Source organism: Neoarius graeffei, chromosome 1, assembly GCF_027579695.1.
Source record: "Neoarius graeffei isolate fNeoGra1 chromosome 1, fNeoGra1.pri, whole genome shotgun sequence".
Taxonomy (NCBI): domain Eukaryota; kingdom Metazoa; phylum Chordata; class Actinopteri; order Siluriformes; family Ariidae; genus Neoarius; species Neoarius graeffei.
This window is the reverse complement of record NC_083569.1, coordinates 96,892,706-96,911,950: the sequence shown is the minus strand read 5'-3', so window position 1 is coordinate 96,911,950 and position 19,245 is coordinate 96,892,706. Positions and strand designations below refer to the sequence as shown.

Genomic DNA, 19,245 nt, shown 5'->3' with positions numbered 1-19,245 from the left:
CATATTTTGGCTGGAAAACGTCAGCAGTATCTGGCAACGCTGGTTACAGCCTGGCAGCAAAGGTGATTCTCGTAGCAAACTGCAAGTTCGTCAGACATCACACAAATAAGTTACAGGATAGCTATGAACGTAAATACAATCTTGGGCATATATTATGTTATGCAAGTTATTGTTTTAATGAGAATTCAACGTCATAGATGCCGCAGTTTGGGGAGAGAATTTTAGGGGAAGCTCGGCTTCCCTTGTTGTCTCTGAGAAATCGCCCCTGGATGAGTCTCACCCTTGTTGGATTACTGGGAATTTATTTTTGTGTATCTCCTGTGTTCTTTCACGAGAAGCTGCTAAACAGAGAGAGAGAGAGAGAGATGAACAGCGAGCACTCTGTGTGTGTGTGTGTGTGTGTGTGTGTTGGAGGCAGTGGTTACGTTAGACTTTTTCATTGTCCGTCATTTTGACGGACAGGGTCGTAAAAATTCCGTCATTGTCCATTATTATCTGTCATTTTATTTTAACTTTTAAATGACAATGTATATAGGCTATAAATGCTATATATTTAATAACTTGTGTTTTCATGTACTCATTTTCATTTAAAAATTAATTCACAGAACAAGCTTGTATTATTTAATCATTTATTTATGTATTTATGATGCAAAAAGATGAACAGAGATTCTGACGTTCGGTCACTTGTGAACCCATTTTCCCTCCGCTAAAAACATTGCGGCTGTTGTTCTTTAACGGGCATATGAACAATGTTATTTTACAACGTAGCAAGACAATTGCAGTTCAAATATGAACAGTCCACTACAACGATTTAAGTGACAATCTAATTTGACCTGTTTGCGTGAGCTCAAACCTTCCTTCTGGCCCGCATGGATTTAAATTGGGAGCTCGCTTGTGCATAATCAAAGTCGTCAATGGAGACTGCTGCCGAGGCAATTGTCATTAAATTTTACGTCTTTGCCTCGGACAGACAACTTCTCATTGACGTTTTAATTTTATTCTGAAGGCTGAACCTGTGCTCTGCTGCGACACTGGAGACTGGAATAACCAGCGCCACTTCAGCCAAAGTTCTGAAACATTTCTCCCAGGGAAGTGATCAGAAGCCGGCAAGAGCCTCTGAAAGTTGGATTTCCCGACCCTGCTAGTACTCTCTTCATAGGGAGGAAATCCTGCAGCATGCGGGCTTTCTGCACCAGTGGTGCAGCTGCACCCCGCGTCTCGGCTCGGCGGAGCCTGGAACCTGACACGGAAGGTCTTAAGTAAAACGAAGTTATGTTTAAATGTTAGTTTGTCTACCCGTGCTCTCATTAAAATGATAGTTTAGCAGATATTCGAGCAGTGATGTTCCTAAGCTTCCTAAGCTTGCTGGGGAAGAATACAATAAATCGACATTTGTTTCATTTTAAAAACAAGAAAACAACTAGCCTAAATGAGCGCTACTGCATTAAGACGTACAGGCAGGGAAACGACACAAACAACCCAATGCATCTCTTTTTTTAATAGCAAAAATGACGTGTCTTCTGCAGAGAAGGGAAACATTAATACATCTCACTGTGCTAGTGGTTAGAAAAGTCAGAGCGTGGTCAGGAGCGCAATGGGGGGAACAGCCTTGCGCAGTGGCTACAATGTATACATGAGTAGCCTATGCACTGAACATCAAGACTCGCCGCAACGTCGGCTCAGATTGAAAGTGACGGCAGTGAAGACTATCTATACTGTATGTAAGAAAACTCTGCCACAACTTGCCAATCATTTCAATTATATGTTTCATTATGTTTTCTCATCTCATCTCATCTCATCTCATCTCATCTCATCTCATTATCTGTAGCCGCTTTATCCTTCTACAGGGTCGCAGGCAAGCTGGAGCCTATCCCAGCTGACTACGGGCGAAAGGCGGGGTACACCCTGGACAAGTCGCCAGGTCATCACAGGGCTGACACATAGACACAGACAACCATTCACACTCACATTCACACCTACGGTCAATTTAGAGTCACCAGTTAACCTAACCTGCATGTCTTTGGACTGTGGGGGAAACCGGAGCACCTGGAGGAAACCCACGCAGACACGGGGAGAACATGCAAACTCCGCACAGAAAGGCCCTCGCCGGCCACGGGGCTCGAACCCAGACCTTCTTTGTTCGTGTTTTGTGAGGGACAAGGCTGTGAGGGAGAAGGCTGGAAGCGAGAAGCCTGGATGTAGGGAGAGAGTGTGAGCACTGAACAAGCGCTCAGAGGGGCAACACCTGGGTATGAACCTGAAGTTTCAATAAAACCCTATTCTCTTCTCCAAGTTTGTGCCTGCTTGCATCTTTATTCAAAGGGAATACAGAAAATTTACTTCACACTCCAACAGTGGACTGTTCGCTGTGGACAGAGAGGAGGTGTGAGAGAATTTTGTCTCAAGCTTGTAGTTTTAAGCTTCAGAATGTGTTGGGATTCCCGGCTTTCTATCTCTGGGGCAACAAAAGGTGTGAAGATGTCTGTCTCTATATCCACAGTTATACTTTTGATACATTGTTGACTAGGTTAGAAAGACTGCTGTCCCATTTCAACATTGCATGAGCCTCACACCTCCAGTCACACACTGGGGACACGGAAACACACACACCCTCACACACAGACAGACACACACCCCCACACACACCCCACATACACAGACACACACAAACTGTTTTAGCTTGCTACATTTTTTTTTGAGAGAGAGAGAGAGGGGGGGGGGAGGCGGCATGGTGGTGTAGTGGTTAGCGCTGTCGCCTCACAGTAAGAAGGTCCGGGTTCGAGCCCCGTGGCCGGCAAAGGCCTTTCTGTGAGGAGTTTGCATGTTGTCCATGTGGGTTTCCTCCGGGTGCTCCAGTTTCCCCCACAGTCCAAAGACATGCAGGTTAGGTTAACTGGTGACTCTATATTGACCGTGAGACACTATGGTTCACTATGTGAGTGTGAATGGTTGTCTGTGTCTATGTGTCAGCCCTGTGATGACCTGGCGACTTGTCCAGGGTGTACCCTGCCTTTCGCCCGTAGTCAGCTGGGATAGGCTCCAGCTTGCCTGCGACCCTGTGGAACAGGATAAAGTGGCTAGAGATGATGAGATATGAGAGAGAGAGTGCATGGTGAAAATGTTGTATTATTTAGAATGAATTTACGATTGACATACTTGGGAGGTATTTTAACATCAAGGTCCTTTCAGCTGAGCCTAAGTACATTTTGAATTTAAATGTTTCCACGACCTCACGTAAATGTGATCATCTTGTGTTCTCCATTATCATTGTAAAGGCATTTGGCATGACAAACACAGACTCGTAATTAAGTATTAAAACCCTTAGAATGTCATATGGTGATTGCTAGTATGTCTGTTTTCTTTTGAAAAAATCATGGTAAATATGTTTTATCCAATGAGAATTCCCATATTGGGGCAGCCAATCAGAAGTCTGTGTTTCAAACAAAGACAGTCTTTTTACAATGATTTTAATAGGAGCCTGTGATGACCTGGCAACTTGTCCAGGGTGTACCCCGCCTTTCGCCCATAGTCAGCTGGGATAGGCTCTAGCTTGCCTGCGACCCTGTAGAACAGGATAAAGCGGCTAGAGATAATGAGATGAGATGAGATAATAGGAGCCACCATTTTGTTTTGGTGTGGTCCTTGGGCGGTTCGCCCAAAAAAGGACCCAACTTAAAAACTAAAGGAAGAAACTTAGACTTCAGTGTTTTCCCAGAAATCACTCAGGCTTGCATTGTTTCTGTGCAATAAAAGCATTGAAGGCAACTTCTTTCATGGAAGTATATTTTTTGGCTACTTAGACCTCCATGACAGAAGCAGGTAGATACAGCAGGTAACATGTGATGAGTATTTATTTATTTTTGTGTATCTCTTGTTCTCTCAGGAGAAGCGGGTAGAGAGAGAGAGAGAGAGAGAGAGAGAGAGAGTTATACAGCCTGCACTGTGTGTGCATGCAGGCTAAGAGTAAAATTAACTTGCTAAATGTGAAAGGAAGCGAAATACAACACACCTTGAATTGTCACAAGCCTGTCTCGCATTCCCTCATTTCCCCCAAACCATAGCAAGCAACATAGGCTAATCATCATAAGTGTTATACAAGAGATGGCATGGCTACATACTGTTATTTATTTATTTACTTTTTTTGTGTGTGTTTCTCCTCTTCACTAACTACATTAGTCCTGTACAAAGTTGGAGGTAAGAGTTTCACCCACTCCCCCTACCTCAGGTTTCCAATGGAGAGAGCTGAGGTCAGCCTGTACCCGGGCCCCCTCCCCATCTCATACTTCTGCAGAGGAAATAGCCTGCCAAGCTCACAAACTAGAATCGGGACAATCACTTCAACAGGTTAATTGACCTACACGTGATATCACAAATATGCAAATGAGTGACAGAAAACTGATCACACAAATGTCACCATTCTAAGTTGCTTAATCTCCTCCATCAATCACTTTGCACAATCTGGAGGCAGCTCCTTAAGGAACATGGTAATGTAATTTCCAAAGCTGCTGTATATATTCTGGCCTACATGCTCCTCCTGGGCTAGCTTCCTCCCTCTTTGGAGTGTAGGCGTTCTGGATGAGGCAGAGGGAGTAGGTGTAGGTATTCAGGATGAGGTAAAGGGCTCAGAGGAGGTCTTGGATGAGGGCTCGGATGTCGAGGTAGATGGCCCAGGTGAAGATCCCGGATCAGATGTAGGGCTTGGTGAAGGACTGCTGATGACCTCTTCATTTGGTGTCAAGAACCATAGTGTCATGTTAACACCTGGCACGCAATGTGATTGTTGATATCTGATGCATGTAAAATTTGAAGCATTTTAGCTCCTAAACTCAAACGCAGTTGGTGCTGGCATTAATATGAAGTGAAGCAACATTCTGATTTCAGCTTTGCTGAGGCGAGAGGCAAGATGTAAAACAGCATATTATTCTTTGGAAAATTGATCTCAGTGGACCAATGATTGACAAAATTGCTTAGCCTGCTCAGGTGTCTGATAACCACTTGATAAACACACCATCAGAATTGTCCAAATCAGTTTTTCCAGCATTTTACGTAACCGTCTCAGACTTGTTTCCATTTATTTTTGGAGGTTTCTACATCAGGTTTTAAAATGGTACTGATCTCTCCCCGACTGTTTTGACAAAAATATTTGTTACTATGCGGCAGCAATGTGGGTAATTGCAGACTTGGTCACTCTGCTTGTCTTGAAAACTTTCACCCATGTCACTGCTGACGTGCCTATTGACCCAGTCATGTCACATCCCGTGGCAGCACGGTGGTGTAGTGGTTAGTGCTGTTGCCTCACAGCAAGAAGGTCCTGGGTTTGATCCCAGCGGCCGGCAAGGGCCTTTCTGTGTGGAGTTTGCATGCTCTCCCCGTGTCTGTGTGGGTTTCCTCTGGGTGCTCCGGTTTCCCCCACAGTCCAAAGGCATGCAGGTTAGGTTAATTGGTGGATCTAAATTGACCGTAGGTGTGAGTGTGAATGGTTGTCTGTGTCTATGTGTCAGCCCTGCGATAACCTGGCGACTTGTCCAGGGTGTACCCCACCTCTCGCCCATAGTCAGCTGGGATAGGCTCCAGCTTGCCTGCGACCCTGTGGGACAGGATAAAGCAGCTATAGATGATGAGATGAGATGAGATGTCACATCCCCATTTTGTCCCAACACTGCCCCAACCGTTCATGCATGTATTGCTTCTTGCAGGTACGAAGTGTTAATTTTTGGGGCATGCGAAACAGATGCACCAAACGGACTCAGGATGGATATGTGAGGCAGCCATCGTGTGCATGTGAACACATAGTATAAAGGAACTATATCTCTGCCCATAATGATCCATTTTTCTTTTTCTGGAACGGCAGCAGTACATGGCCATAGGGAAGTAATGAGAATGCACCATGCTAGAATCTTTTGCCTTCTGACTGGATGGTCAGTAGGCAGTGTGCTAATTGACTAGTTAGTAGGTACATAATTCTGGCATAATAAAAAACTGCCAAAATTCATATTTGTAACTTGAATCACGCAAGCTTGTAACTTCAATGTCATGTTGTACATGAAGGGAGGGTTTTTGTGTGTCCATTCAAAAACTTGACATGTGTACAAAAGATGTGTGTGTGTGCAAAACCTTTTTACACATGCACAAAATATTTATACAGCAGCAATTTTTTTTTCTTTTTACACACATGCGAACATCACAAGCTTAGAATCATTTTGACATGAATTTGATCTCATACATAGACAGTTATGGAAACAATTAAGAGACCACCATTGGTAATCAAACTTCAAAAGATTTTATTTTTTTTTTTTCCAACACTGTCATTGCCAAAATTCTCCCACTAGTTTATCTCTGAAATAATCTTTTTAAATTAAATATATATATTGAGAGGAGTGGCACAGTGGTGCATCACAACAGGAAGGTTCTGGGTTCGAACCTTGTGACCAATTCAGGCCTTTTTGTGTTGAGTTTGCTTGTTCTCCCCATGCCTGGGTGAGGTTCTGCTGAGCGCTCTGGTTTCTTCCCACAGTCCATATACATGTGGATAAGATCAACTGACTACTCTCAATTGCCCATATGTATGAATGTGAGTGTGAATGGTTATTTGTCTCTGTGTTAGCCCTCCAATAGATTGGTAACCTGTTGAGGGTGAAGTCACCTGAGTTTGATTCCAGCTTCCCCTGTGACCCTGATAGATAAGTGATTTAGATAACAGATTGATGGACGTCTTGATAGAGTGCACAAATGAAGATAGATGTCAAATTGCACAAACATTATGTGCAAAAAAATGCTATTAGAGGCAGGAGGAAAAAACGCTGTTTTCGACAGGAGGCAAGTGTATATCAACAATGCAAAACTCATTCTCACTGTCCATAATGAATAGTAGTAATAGAGGAAGCCTCAGTGCTAATCAAAAACAACCATTTGATTCAATCAGATATTTTCTTGCATTTGAAAGCCCATCAAAGCTCTTCATAGGTAAGACAGAAAAGTGTCCTCTCTGCAAGCATTAACTTGGAATATAAGTAAACCATGCTGATCCAAATACTCATGGATATTTAGCACAACACACATGCAACATTATATGCAATGTGTATGATAATGGTGTTCATTAAAAGTCAATGACATCATTCTATTTGCATATTTATCAAACCACAAATGAGCAAATGAACACATCCTTTCGTTTGTGTAATCAATTTACATACATGTTACCAGCTGGTGGGAAACAGGATTAAACAATCAAAATCATGCATTTTCCCCATTATTGTTTAGAAGCTCTCTCACTACACTGAGCTCAGGGATAATCAAGGTGACAGTCGATAAGGTCCAACTGTTTATTGCAGGAGGAGAAATAGAACTAGGCTTAGTTTTGTCAGATAAAATGTCATTTCCCCCATTACTATAATCTTATTTTTTATCTAATTTCATTGAAACTGCCATGAAGTTTACTGAATGTTATTAATACATTAAGATTGATGAATAATAGAGCATGCTTTTAATAATTAAAATAGCGCATGTCATCACTGCTCCTGCTGCTATCTGGCTTCCACCAAAATACCCTTCTCTGCTGCGCGAGTCTGTTACCCAACATGCTCTTGTGTTTTGGTGGCTTCCGTAAGCATGAGCATGATGTGCAACAGAGTCACACCACAAAAACAATGTTTGCCCTGTCATCAGGAGATTGTCAGTTTGAATCTCAAACTCACTGTTAGGCCACAGCCATCAATGGCCAGGAGGCCAAGAGAGCAAAATCGGTTCTGCTGTCAAAGAGGAAGCAGTGGCATACTCTCTCTACAGACAGGGAGGCGTGGCATACTCCTATCAGCAACAGTAGCCAATCATGGGTGTCTATCAGCTGATGCATACAGAGTAGAGTGGATCGCGCTTTGCTCTGAGTGTGTGATGCCACTCCCTGATATTACATGAGCTGCAGGTTGAACAGATGTAGTTGCTTGGCTTCAAGTGCCTCAGAGAAAGCATATGATAGCCTTTGCCCTCCTTGGTTGGTTGCTGTCATGTGATAGCAGAGAACTGCCTGATGAGTGGGAATTGGCCTCCCAAAGAAAACCCCAAACATAACATCTCATCTCATCTCATTATCTCTAGCCGCTTTATCCTGTTCTACAGGGTCGCAGGCAAGCTGGAGCCTATCCCAGCTGACTACGGGCGAAAGGCGGGGTACACCCTGGACAAGTCGCCAGGTCATCACAGGGCTGACACATAGACACAGACAACCATTCACACTCACATTAACACCTACGGTCAATTTAGAGTCACCAGTTAACCTAACCTGCATGTCTTTGGACTGTGGGGGAAACTGGAGCACCCGGAGGAAACCCACGCGGACACGGGGAGAACATGCAAACTCCGCACAGAAAGGCCCTCGTCGGCCACGGGGCTCGAACCCGGACCTTCTTGCTGTGAGGCGACAGTGCTAACCACTACACCACCGTGCCGCCCCCCCAAAGATAACAATTAGCATTAATTCGCACTATTGGATGGGATCCCTTTGAAATCTGGTTTAAATCTTGTCATATCACAGAGTTTTTCCTTGTCACCTCTGACTTGCTCATTATGCAAGTTAAAAAGTTTAAAATTTTATATCTGGATTTGTATCAAGCTGCTTTGTGACAATGTCCATTGAACTGAATTGAGATTGTCGAGAATACTTCCTCATCCCGCCCTGTAATTAATTCCTATGCTACTCATTAGGAGGTTATGATTATTTGTGTATACTTCGCTCACCAGGTGGCAAAGCTAGTTATGCAGACCTACAGCAACAAAAATACTACTTATCAGAGGAAACATCAGTGAAAACTGTCACCTGCTGCTTGAAAAGTTTGAACACAAAATATTACACAAAACAGTAAACTCATAGGGAGCGATCCTACCAGTTTACTCATCCCCTCAGGATATCAAGATGAACAAACTTACCTGACACATACAGGCGAACAGGATTACTCTTTTCTGTGCTCTGTGGGCCATCTACACTCCGGGTTCCCATGCAGGTAAATGCAGCCTCATCATTCACCATAAAGGTGTATTCACTTATCTTTATAGTAGAAATTTCAGTTTCATTCCTGAACCAGATGTAAGTCCACTCGGCTTCTCCCTCTATTTCACATTTAAGGGTGACATTCTCTCCTCTGAATACTTCTGTCCCACCAGACTGCAGTGTGAGTGTGGCCTTTAGCGCTCCTGTAAGAACCCCAAAATGAAAGACATCTCAGATTTACAGTCTTTGACACATTAGAAAGATTTATAACATTCCACTGGTCTCAAATTAAGAATGCATTTATCACTTATTATTTTACAAATTTTGAGATATTTGTTTTAATCATCTATGAAATGAACAGGCCGAGTTTTATGTAAATATTGAAGGCAAATAAAAAAAATTGCAATAAATGAAATGTAGATAAATCACCTGTTTGTGAACAGTGGATGAGTCCAGTCAGCACTAAAGTTCGGGAGAGAAACAGAAATGACAGTTTAATTCAGGGATAAAATAGTTGGGGTTTGCTGATGAAGGAAAATAATGAACAATAGGGCGGTGTGAGGGCGGCACGGTGGTGTAGTGGTTCGCGCTGTCACCTCACAGCAAGAAGGTCCGGGTTCGAGCCCCGTGGCCGGCGAGGGCCTTTCTGTGCGGAGTTTGCATGTTCTCCCCGTGTCCGCGTGGGTTTCCTCCGGGTGCTCCAGTTTCCCCCACAGTCCAAAGACATGCAGGTTAGGTTAACTGGTGACTCTAAATTGACTGTAGGTGTGAGTGTGAATGGTTGTCTGTGTCTATGTGTCAGCCCTGTGATGACCTGGCGACTTGTCCAGGGTGTACCCCGCCTTTCGCCCGTAGTCAGCTGGGATAGGCTCCAGCTTGCCCGCGACCCTGTAGAACAGGATAAAGCGGCTAGAGATAATGAGATGAGATGAGAGGGCAGTGTGATGTGGCCCAGTGTGATGCAGGTGTACTGTTACCATCCCAAAGTAGATTATTTTCAATTACTGTATTCTCTGTCTTGGAGAGTTTAATTCCTCTTATACCAGACAAATTTGCCATCAATTACATGTTGAAGTTTATTCATGAATTGCATGCTGTACCTTCCAACTTTTCTAACTTTTCAATTTAGTTCCTGTTACTGCTGATGCTACAGCTGCTATAAACAGTTGTTCCTCTTTCACAGTGTCTGCTTTTTTAACACTTGAAGTTTAAAAAAAAATAGTGTGAGCAAACTTTAATATAAACCTGTGATAAGCCTGCACTCATGTGTAGTGCAGAGCTGAAGTTTTATTTAAAACAATTCAAATGTGCCCGAGACTTGAATGATCTTAAATCCCCCAATAGATTTATTCAAATCAGCATCTATTCTGATCTGATATTGAAGACGGTGCCATGTCTCGATGAATATAAATATCTCACATTTATAAACTCAGTCACTTGATTTCCTGTCTGCTTGGCACAGTCTCCTGCCTGAGGCTAAGACCTGCAGAGTTTTATAGTGTATCTTATGGGGCGCCGTTTGTAAAGCATGTCCGTGCTGCCCCATACCGTAGTATCTGCAAAAGCAACTTTCTGCACTTTACAGATGATAAAGTGCAGAAAATCTCTCCAAGTAAATGCAGAATTAAATATAAAATATAAAATCCTAAACTGACTCCCAGTGCATAACAGCAGTTAAAAATATCAGCTTTAAATGTTCTGCACAACTGAGACACACCAGGATGCACTTGCTGTAAATAGTGTTTGTTTAATTATTATTTAATATTTGCCTTATAAAATAAATTGGGTCGGATTTAAACACACCAAAAAAACATCAGAATGCACTGTTCATGTGAAATTCAGCTTCAAACCTTAGCTACAGACAAATGAAATAATCGCACAGAACCTGATGACAGGACTCTCAGCCTGTTACTGTAATTCAAAACTTAATTCACCACCAATCAGTGTAATGAAGACACACAGAGAACATTTACTCACAGAGCATCACACAGAGTGGACGGAGCTCCATCCTGCCCTTCTGATGACTGACTGAATGACTGAGTGAACGTGTAGCATCTGTGTTAAAGACTTGAAACTTCCTGTGTTCTTTAATACCAATCAGAGAGGGGGTGGAGGGGGAGAGGGTGCCATTATTTGGATTCATTACATGCAACACATTTTCTCCATCAACACAATATTTTCACTACTCATGATCCGCATTATGTGCATTATAGCAATGGTATAAGAAGTATCTCTCCACATACCCAAATATAGTGGGGGAATAAAACAATAAGTACTGAAAGAGGAAGTACACACACACACGCATGCCCAGAAAGAGAGAGAGAGAGAGAGAGAGAGAGAGAGAGAGAGCTGGTGTGGTTTCTGTACTTCAGACTAAAAGGTCTTGGTGTTGCTGTCCGTAATAACAGCAACTGGTCAGCAGTAAGGAACATTTAGGTGTGATGTGTTTTTTGAGCCTAAAGTTTAAGCAGATCATCAGTTTTCCTGTTAGAGCTGTGAATAAAAGGCCTGAAATGAGTGATGTAAATTATTAACTTTCTCCAAAGGAGCAAATATATCGTTTCATTCACAGTCTGATGGTGTGAATGTTGCTGTCAGACAGGACACAAGTGAATAAACTCAGTGTGTCCTTAATTCAGGGCAAACCAATGATCTTCACCATAATTAAAAACAGAGGTCAGAGTACAGGAAGACAATATCAAAGTAAGCAGATCCATACTCCAAATAAAAAGGCAGGTACAACACACAAAAACAGATTTTCACAGAAACAGGGAACTAAGGCCCACTATTGCACTAGTAAAGCACTAGTGGCACCGAACCTCCACTGAGTCTCAGGATTTTCCTCCTTTTTGCATCTTGATTACTGTTTAACAATTTTCACTAAACTATCAAATAAAATATCCAGGTCAGGGAGCACAGCACTGGACTCAAAGCTTTTGTGTTATTGGGCTTCAGTTTCTGATTAATTCTACTTACTGCCCGTGGATGGTATGGACACATTTTGGGTTATTTCCTCTCTGAGCTCTCTCTGTTGAGATGCATTTATTGGTGGCACACAGTAATGCGTCATCAGTGAGATGCTATAGATGTGAAAGTGACATCTAACATAATGTTCACCTTTCATTATGAGCTCATCTCATTAAGTGTTGATGGTGTTTGCGCTGAAAGCCATGGCACATGCCACAGAAACCAGCAGTGGTAGGAACATGCATCTGTGACTCTTTTAATTTTGACTTTCCTAAGAATGTGAAGCACAGAGCATTTCCTCATTTCTCTCTGGTTAAAGCCACACAGCTCAACTAGAATAGAAAGCAAACCACAAGAATATTTCATCTTTTAACTGTTATTAACTGGAAGTGAAAGTCACATATTTGCTGAAGAATAGATGAAAGACAGAAAGATAATCTCTTTATATCAAAATTTCAATTAATCACAATGTTCTTTATAAGATATGAAGTTATGGTTCGTATTTTTTAATGTAAATCAGATTGCAAATGACTAATATGAGACTGTGAATCAACATGTCAGTCAGTATTTCTCCAGAAGCAGATTGAATATAACAGGCCTAATTTCCTGATCTCTTTTCGCTGTGTATTGAGTCATTTCTTCTGTTAATTAATATAGGAATCTTCTAAGTCATGAAAGGGAGACTTTCCAAAGTTAGCATGAAGTCAAATCAATGATTTAAAAAAAAATAGTGAGGATGGCTTACCCTACATTCACACTAAACACAGTGAGAGCGTCAAAACCATGCAGCACATCTTGGGCAGTGGGGCATCAGAATAAAGTTGAAGTCCAAGCAACTTTCTGGTTATGAGCTATGACGTGGTTCAGCAGCAATGGCATCCTGAGAAAGGAGGATTATCTAGAAATACTAAGCAAGTATCCAAAGCAAAACTCCAAAGTTGTAACAAAATGGCTTCAAGACAACCAGGTGATATTATTTGCCTCAAGCCTTACACTTTTATGTGCACATGTTCACAGCACACGCAGCAAGAGTGTTAAAATTCATTCTGGCAGCCCTGCCAACGATACTGTCAAAGTTTGTGGACACTGTGGTTCAGCAGCAATGGCATCCTGAGAAAGGAGGATTATCTAGAAATACTAAGCAAGTATCCAAAGCAAAACTCCAAAGTTGTAACAAAATGGCTTCAAGACAACCAGGTGATATTATTTGCCTCAAGCCTTACACTTTTATGTGCACATGTTCACAGCACACGCAGCAAGAGTGTTAAAATTCATTCTGGCAGCCCTGCCAACGATACTGTCAAAGTTTGTGGACACTGTGACTTTGATGCTACCACCCCCATGCTTCACACTTGGGATAGTGTTCTGTGAATTAAAATGTCTTACATATAGTGCTAATCATTATGGCCAAACAGTTCAGTTATTGTTTAATCTTACCAGAGAACACTTCTCCAAAAGTTACAACACTGTCTGGCTTTTTTTCTGCTGGCCTTAGAGTACAGGCTTCTCCCTTGTGTGACAGTCTTTCAGGCCATGATGATGTAGGACTCTTAATGACCGCTCTACTTTACAAAATTTAATACCTAATGTCTGAAACTCCTTTAATAGTTCCTTTGTTGCTGTCTTGGGTTTCAGTTGAACTTTTTGGACCAATGTTTGTTCATCCCTGGGAGTTAAAATGTGTGCCTCTTTCTTGAATGATGCAGTGTCTATGTGGTCCCAAGACTTTTTCTGTATTGTATTGGATTGCATTGTACTGTATTATGCTCCTAAGGACAAACCAAACTTGTGCATTCCCAGTAACCCCTAATTATGACAACTGGCCAAACAGAAGCTTCTCAAATTCATTACATCAATTTCTGGAACCTTCCAGACTATTTACAGAAACTGTTAACTTGGTGTCAATAATGTTTGGCTCACTGGAATGCTTATATAGTGAATTTCAGCAGAAATAAATGTGTCTTTAATCATTTGTTTTAAAATGACCTCTGATGTAAACAGAAGTAGATGGCCTCGTTGAGCTACAGAAAGAAATGTATAGTAACCTGAAATGTGTGGAGCTGTGAGATTGAATGGTGTAGGTTGTATAGGGAAGCTTTTGGCCCCAACTCGAACTATTACAAGTAGCTATTGTAATTTGATATAGCTTTTATTTCACTTTTTGTATATGAAGTGATTTGGTTAGCGAAAACTCCTGCTTTTCTGATTGTTTGGGAGATCAGACTTATGGGTATTGTAGTAATGTGAGAGCACAGTATTCCATAGACTCCAGAGACCCTCCCTAAAGCCTTGGGCATAACTGATAATCTTTGCACTTTTCGCATTTCAAACTTTTCAAAACATACCCACATTTCTGAATGGCTGACAAGGATTCTGGGTATTATAATACATGCAATGGCAACATTATAAGCCGAATAATATTAATAAGCTGAATGTATTAATAATAATAACATTATTATTATTATTCACCACATTACACTGTCCCATTTTGGCCTGTTATGTCCACTCGATACAAATGAACAAAAAATTGGAAAAATCCAAGTGTAATTGACTTCCAGTCAGTCACTGAAATTGAGCATATGTTTTACGTTTTACATAAAGCCAATCAGCACTAATTAAACCTCAATCATGTCTGATCATGAAGAGGAGAACACAACAAAAGAGCTGCTGTTGTTTGGAAAAAATTTGTTTATTTCTGGAAATTTCAGGCATCATGCTTAAAAAATACAAGCTTAAAATTAATTATCTATTGCTTAAATTACTTAACAATTAAATCTAAGAAATGCCAATCAATGCATTAACATATTATTGAACAATTATGAACTAAAATGTCAATTAAATTAAAATGTAATGTTTAGTAAAAAAAAAAACAGGTCATATATGTTATGAATAAAAATATACTGTGTACATTTTTGCAGAGTATTTGACATTCTTTGATTTTCTTTGATGAGTGTATGGAGGTTAGCTTTATTGCTAAATCTTATTTTGTTTGCAAACAATGTTGCAAGGAAACCAGCTAGAACATGAGATGGACACGTACAGTATGTGTCAGCAAAGATTTCCTCCTGCAACACAGCTTCTGCTCAAGTGACTGGAATCAGTCCAGGATTTTTTTTTTTATGATGGACATAATTAAAGAGGAAAGCGACAAAAATTTAGAGAAAGAAAAACAAAAGTTCCACTTCTAACCATTATTCTCTCAAATATTCAGTTGATGAAAGGAAAAGTGGATGAACTTTAAAGAAACACTAATTGCTTGTACTCTCACATATTAAACTGATAAGAACAGATACTACACTTGATCTTAGCCAAAAGACCGAGAAGCAATAACTTGCTGTGTGTAATGGCTTTAAATATACCACTTCCAAATATTAAAATCCAGAAAGGTAAACACAGCTAGACTCCACCCCCAACAGCTGGATCCTTTTGAACAGAGACGTCACCGTGTGTGTGTGTGTGTGTGTGTGTGGTGGTGGGGTGTGTGTGGTGGGGTGTTTCCATGCTACACTATCATCACATGCCTGCACTGTCTAACACTACTGATTAATTACCTTACTCACGCCATACATTCATTTTGTAAATATTTCTATTTTCTTTAAGTAAATTAATTAAGATCTTCAGTCTCTGAACTTGTCCTCCTTCCTTTGTTGTGATTTGTGAATCAGTCGGAACACTAAGTAATAATAATATAAAATGAGGTACACCAAAGGTGAAAGAGTAAATAGTGGTATAACATATTTGATCCAAGATGGCGCCGTGGATGGTTGCCTCGGTACTTCGCTCTCTCGTACTTTCTACGTTTTTGTGTATTTGTTGTGTTTCTTGCGTTTCTTCGCTGGTCACATACTCCAGAGAATAACTCATAAATGTTGGATTAACCACCAGTAAAGTTCTTTCATCAGCTTTCATCAATCCGGAAAATTTTTCAGAGCTACTTGTTGGAGGAGCAGCAGCTCTCTATGGATTACGCCGGAGACACCGGGGGAAGCGAGCCGGCGCGCTCGTCAGGCTGAGGCAGCGGGGGTTTCGCACTGCGCTCCCGTCTATTCACCTGGCTAACATCCGCTCTCTGGCCAATAAGATGGACGAACTGCTGCTCCTCAACACAATTAACACAGATTTTAACAGATCTGCTGCCTTGTGCTTCACCGAAACCTGGCTCGGTGAGCTCATCCCAGACTCTTTTCTCTCCACCTGCCTGGATTTCACCTGCACCGAGCGGACCGCGAAACAGAGCTCACGGGGAAAACGAGGGGAGGCGGAGTCTGCTTTAATATTAACGAAGGTTGGTGTACTGATGTCACAGTTCTAAATAAATCATGCAGTCCTCATCTGGAGACATTATTCATAAACTGCAAACCGTTTTATGCTCCGCGAGAGTTTTCCTCATTTATTCTGGTTGGAGTTTACATCCCCCCTCAGGCGTGTGTTAGGCAGCTGGGCCATAGAAGGTTCACGCTGCATGCTGCACGCTACACGTTCACGTGAAGAACCGGACCCTGGGCCATTAAACTTCATGCTTGGATGTTCACGTGTTGCGTCTGTTCTACTTTGACCGAGTAACCAACAATACGGACTCTTCGGATGACGACGATTGCCTCATTCTGCTTTTACTGAGACAGAGGAAGAGAAAAAGGAACAGAATTTGGAGCCGAGAACACTTCCTTCTGAGAGAAACCCGTGGTGAATTTCACCGAACATTCTATAATCTGCTTGACAATCCCGATGAAGAACTATTTTTCAATTATACCATTCAATTATATTTTTTCTGAAGTTTTCCCCTGAAAGCATAGAGTTATCTCCCTAGACCCGTTCTGATTGGCTGGCGCGGCGGTGACCGCATGCATTGACTGGAATTTCCATCTTCACGCCTAGAAAAAAGTGTGCATGTTCATTTCACGCTTCACGCGTGAAGTGTGCAACATGAACGCCGTTCTATGGCCCAGAGCAAGTCATGCTACGTTTGTCCACTTTTCTTTACACGCGTGTAGCGTGTAGTGTGCAGCATGCAGCGTGCAGCGTGAACCTTCTATGGCCCAGCAGCCTAATGAGGCGTTACAACACCTGGCCGGAGTTAGTAGAGGGGATGGTTAGGAAACCTGGCAAACTTCAAAGGGATAACTCTTTGTTATGGGTTAGGCTTGATCATGTGACCCTGAGAGTGCACACTAGCAGAGTTAGTAGAGGGGAGAACCGAGTGAGTAGTATTTCAAGCGAGCGATATTTTCCTAGATTTCTTTACTTTAGCAAACTTTATTCAAGTTTCCAGAAATGCCAGGCCGAAATTGTGTGGTTTTTGGTTGTGGTTCTTGCAGAAGAACCAAAGGAATCGGCATTTTTAAGCTGCCGTTGGCGAGCGATGAAGCTCATAAGAAATGGCGAGAGGAATGGCTTGGTGAGCTAAAGAAGACAAGAGAAGTAGACCAAGATTTTAGAGAACAGATCAAAAGGGTCTACACCTGTGAGAAGCATTTTGCGCCTGAAGATGTTGAAATATGAAAGTATTCAGTTATTGTTTGTTATTGATCAGTGAGTCTCCACGCACCGGTTTGAGACCGTACAACGCTAAGCTTTAGTTGAGCTTCCCTTTACTTTAATTTTTTCTTTCTTTTGAACTATGTTTTCTCAAAATATTCCTTTGTCTTAATTGTTTTTTTCTTTTGCTTTTTTGTAGTTCACTCCAAAAAACTAACAAAAAAGAAACCCATATTTGGCGCTGTGCCTAAGCTGAAAATGCCTAATGCTGCTTTTCCACTACCAACGCGGCTGAGTTGGGCTGAGCCGTGCCGTGCTGAGTTGGGCTGAGTCGAGCTGAGCGGGGCTGTTGGAGTTGCATTTCGACTACAACCGCGCTGAACCGTGCTGGCTGGAAGTGGGTGGACACATTGGGTGGAGTTAGTGAAAGTGGGTGGACGTCACGTGATGTCGTTAGGCGGTGCAAACAGTGACATCAGTGACCTTTTAAGTGGTAGTCTCACGACCCGGATAGTAAACAATAAACATGGAGGACATGGAGTCGTTAGTGTTGCTGGTCTTGGTGCTGTGGCTTGTTGTCACCGACAACGCCAACAGATACTGGCAAGAGCGTATAGATGAGGCAAGGCGCATAAGGCTTCAGAAATTCTCGTAATTCGTAATTCTTCTTCTTCCGGGTTTACGGTGTTTACAGATCCCAGCGTGCTTGCGGGGCGTGTGTGGGCATGTGAGGACACTCCTCCTCACCAATCAGTGCACAGGGGAGTGTCTCCTCACGCCCCTAGCCCCACTCGGCTCGGTTTGGCTCGCTTCAGCCCTACTCCAAAACCGTGCGAGTTTTGGGTGCTGAGTAGGGCTGACGCGAGCTGAGTCGTGCTGCTCTGAGGTAGTCGAAACGCGAGCCGTGTCGGGCTGAAGTGAGCTGAAGTGAGCTGAAAAAGGGTAGTGGAAAAGGGCCATAAGAGAAGCCATGAAACCTCTAACAACCCTCTATTAACTATGTCTGGTCTGGTATTTTTTCCCACAATCATTACAAAGTATTTCTGTCGATTGAACCTGCCAAACAAGAGAGACCAATGCATTAAAGAATGGCCATAACAAAACAACGAAAGATGTTCAAACAAAGTTTCTGATCTAAAACTACATGAAAACGAGAGTTCGGGTGCAAATGTTTAAAAAAAAAAAAACAAAAACTTGATCTTAGGCACGAACTTGTATTTTTGGTTGATATCTAGACCACAAGAGATCAAGTTCAAGTTTAGTCGAGTTTAGTCTGGGCAGTCGCACGGCTCAACTTTCGCGCAAATTCACAAATTTCATACTCGCATCTTCGTCTGAGGTTGTAAAGTGCTCCTCTATTTCTTCATTTTCCAATAAAATATCTAAGATAGCATCAAAATCATCCCCAAACAAGAAGAAGTCATCAGATCCGTCCACTATGTTTGTTGTTGCCGGGTTAAAGTGTGCACTCTCTTGATGACATCACGGGACAGTTCAACCTCAAATATGAAACAATAGGACGGTCCTTTGAAGTTTGCCGGGTTTCCTAACCATCCCCTCTATTAACTATGACCTGGCTGACCAGATAAACAATGTGGAGAAAAAACACCCGGACTCTTTGCTCATTGTTTTGGGGGACTTTAACAGAGCAAACCTCATCCACGAACTGCCAAAATATAAACAGCACATTAAGTGTCCCACCAGGGACACTAACACTCTGGACCATTGTTACACTGTTTTAAAGGACTTATACCACTCTGTCCCCCGTGCAGCCTTGGGACTATCTGATCACTGTATGGTTCATCTTATCCCATCCTACAGGC

At 42.1% G+C, this 19,245-nt stretch overlaps 1 protein-coding gene and 1 pseudogene across 1 annotated transcript in view; both read right to left on the bottom strand.

Moving 5' to 3' along the window:
- The window catches only part of LOC132885533 (titin-like), a 978,782-nt gene that overhangs the window by 87,676 nt on the left and 871,861 nt on the right, over positions 1–19,245 (bottom strand). The window lies entirely within an intron of this gene.
- Positions 15,169–15,275, bottom strand: LOC132898272 (U2 spliceosomal RNA; annotated as a pseudogene).